This window comes from Macrotis lagotis, chromosome X (genome assembly GCF_037893015.1).
Source record: "Macrotis lagotis isolate mMagLag1 chromosome X, bilby.v1.9.chrom.fasta, whole genome shotgun sequence".
Taxonomy (NCBI): Eukaryota; Metazoa; Chordata; class Mammalia; order Peramelemorphia; family Peramelidae; genus Macrotis; species Macrotis lagotis.
The window spans coordinates 113,610,529-113,613,571 of record NC_133666.1 but is presented as its reverse complement, the minus strand read 5'-3'; the positions used below and the strand labels follow the sequence as shown (position 1 = coordinate 113,613,571).

Genomic DNA, 3,043 nt, shown 5'->3' with positions numbered 1-3,043 from the left:
TGGTCAAGCAATCTTCACTGGAAGATCACTAATTAATGGAAAACAACTACTTTCTGAGACAGTTGTTGCAATTTTGAATAGTTTTCATTTTGAAGATTTCTACTAAATTGAACCATAATGTCTTCATCTGTCAAATATTGCTGCCATATGCACCTTCTATAGCCAAGAAGAGTAAGTCTAATTATTTTTTAACCTAATAGCCTTAAAAACCCTTCCCTTCTAAATATATTCTTCTGCTGCAGCAGGAACTCCACTTGCTAAAACTGGACAGTTCCTGTCATATAGGAAGAACTCGAGGAATACTTTACTGAATTATTTATATGATCATATCAAAGTTCATCACTCTTCTCATTACATTTCCTCATATTTTACCAAGATCACCAATATTTTTCCTAAGATGAAGCATTAGTAATTGAACATAGCATTCCAGACATAGTCTGATGGGAATAGAATAAGACTATTATTTCCCACATTCTGGAAATTGTGATTACCTAATACATTAGGGTTTTTTTAAGGAATTAATTTTTTTTTTACTTCATTAGAAGTAAAGCACATTTTAGAAGTCAATTCACTATAAATTCATATTTAACTTGCCTTTATTTAAAAGCAAAGATTTTTAAAGTTTGAACTACTGCTGAGCCATTGCTTTTTTTCATACTTTCATACTTTCAAATTTTTATTCTAATTTAGAAATGCCACTATTGAATTTTATCTAATTACAGCACACTATTTGTATCTTTTGAGAACTTTTTGCATCCTGTCATCCAACATTTTAATTAACTGATCTAATCACGTATCATTTTGATTGCAATGCCATTGATACTTTCATCCAAATCACTAAAGAATATTTAAATAGCACAATCCAAAATTACTGGAACATTTCATTGGAGACTCTTCTAGACCATCAATGTCTATGCTTCTCTTAAAATACAATTATAAAATGCTTTATTTAATTTATTGAAGACGTTAGTGGCTTTTTTTTTTTTTGGTAAAGATAAAATTAATTTATTTGTTCTCCCAAGGTCGGGGCTTGACCTAGCTTGCAGAGCATAATCATGTCCTGCAACCATGGCTTGGGAATCTCATCGTCTGGAGTGCCTGCTCCCCGCAGGCCACCGGAACCAGTGCCTTTTTCCCCTAATCTCCTCCAGCATGCGAGGGAAGCTTCGGTGCACAGGTGACGGCATGAGCTGAGCCGGGTCCAAACCCAGGAGACTTCCCATCTGTGGGGACAGAGGCTTGTAAGGCAGGCAGAGAACTGGTCCGTGTCGGCCAGAGTGGCTCCGGTCTGGTCAATGCAGGGAGCCGCTGTTCTGCTCCTCGAAGGCCACCTTACCCAGAAGCTGACCCTCCAGCTCCACGCTGCCCACTGGCAGCTGAAAGAAGCTCATCTCGGCTGCCAGGGCTGCCACGGCAGAGGGGTCCTGACCAAATTGAGCTCGCAACATCATGTCCATTTTTTCCAGCCGCCGCTTTAGCCGCTTGGCTTCACGCTCCCGGCTGAGCCGGGCCTGCGGCTTCTCCGGAGTTTCATGACTTCTCGGCCCCACTGCAGGCGGCGTGCCCGCTGCTCATCAGTGTCCTGCAGGCGCTGCAGGCGCTTGGCCTCACGGTCCGGCATGCCCTCTCCTCCCGCTCTTCGGGAGTCTCATTGTCCCTCCTGCTCTTCTTAGCCGTGCGCTCACGTTCCAGTCTCTGCAGCCGGACCTCGAGAGGCTCATTCTGCCGCCTCAGGACCCACTTGCGGACCCCAGGCGCCTGGGCTTCTAGCAGCTTGCAGTAGGCAGCACAGTTGTTGCATACCAGCAGGATCCCGGCAGGGTACACTGGGGGACTGAAGGCAATGTCCTTCCCTTCTGCACTGGAGGGGCCTTCACTGTGGCTGGGGGGTACAGATTCCATGTTCAGAACTTCTGGAAGCTTTTCACTGTTGAAGGTGGCGTGGCTGGTGAAACGAGCTCCACATACCGGGCAGTTGGACCGCTGGTCTTCAGAATGGATGAGCAGATGGAGGCCCAGCGAACCCGGGGAGCTGAGGGCCCGGCCACACACAGGACACACGTAGTTCTTGGCGCTCACCACTGCTGCAGTGTGCTGATAGACATAAGCAATGCGCTGTTCTCGGCTCCCACAGTCCAACTGACAAAGGAGACACTGACAAAGGCCGAGCATGGGGTCAGAATTCAAGTGTTCAGTGACCTCATGCTCCCCTATCACCTCATTTCCTCATTCCCTCCATTACTCTGCTCTGCGTTCTCTAACTCCTTTTTCACTTTCACCATCCCGCCATCCTCCTCGGATATGTGGGAAGAGACTACGTCTTGTGTGGTCTCCTCTTCGTCCCCCTCACTGTTGCCAGAAGGTGCAGAACTCACTGCTACTGGAGGCCTGATCTCTCAGTTTGCTGGACAGTTGGATGCTGATTGCCAAGATCTCCAGGAAAATCAGTTTTCATCATCGCCTGATGCTCTTGCTCCTCCAGCCCAGCATATACCTGTTCCCAGTGAACTTTATGTGGATTGGTCTGTTTCCAGCGGGACATCTTTCCCTGGCCCTGTAGTTCTGGTCTTGTCCAGCTTCACCACTGACATTTCACATGCCCACAGGAAGTCAAGCACTGCATACTGCAACAAACTGGAGCTTCCCGGTGGTTGTCAAGCCCACATTGTAGTTATCTCACCCAGACGTGACAAAGGCATCAGTCCCTGTGGGTTAGGAAAGGTCCCCAAATCCTGGCCATCTGTGCGGCGGCTGGGCCAGGGCAGCTATCCTGATGCGGCCCGAGGCCTCCTGACTCTGGCCCGCGGCTCCCCCGGCCCGGCTGGCCGCCCCTGGGCTCCGGGCCTCGTCAGTCACTCGGGATGCGGCTATTTCGATACCAAGTGCTCCGGGCCCCAGGCCGGGCCCCGCCTCCGGCCGGCCAGACAGAATGCCCGCCGGAAAATGGACCCCCGGTTCGCGGCTCGAGCCCAGCCGGGCCGGGGCCTCTCCGGGCCGGGGCCGGGGCCGGGGCCGGGCCCGAGCGGGCTCTGGCCGGGCCGTG

The 3,043-nt window shown here is 50.0% G+C and overlaps 1 pseudogene; it reads right to left on the bottom strand.

Moving 5' to 3' along the window:
* Positions 1 to 1,292: 1,292 nt before the first annotated feature.
* LOC141500295 (zinc finger protein 821 pseudogene) lies at positions 1,293 to 2,743 on the bottom strand (annotated as a pseudogene).
* Between the last annotated feature and the right edge of the window lie 300 nt (positions 2,744 to 3,043).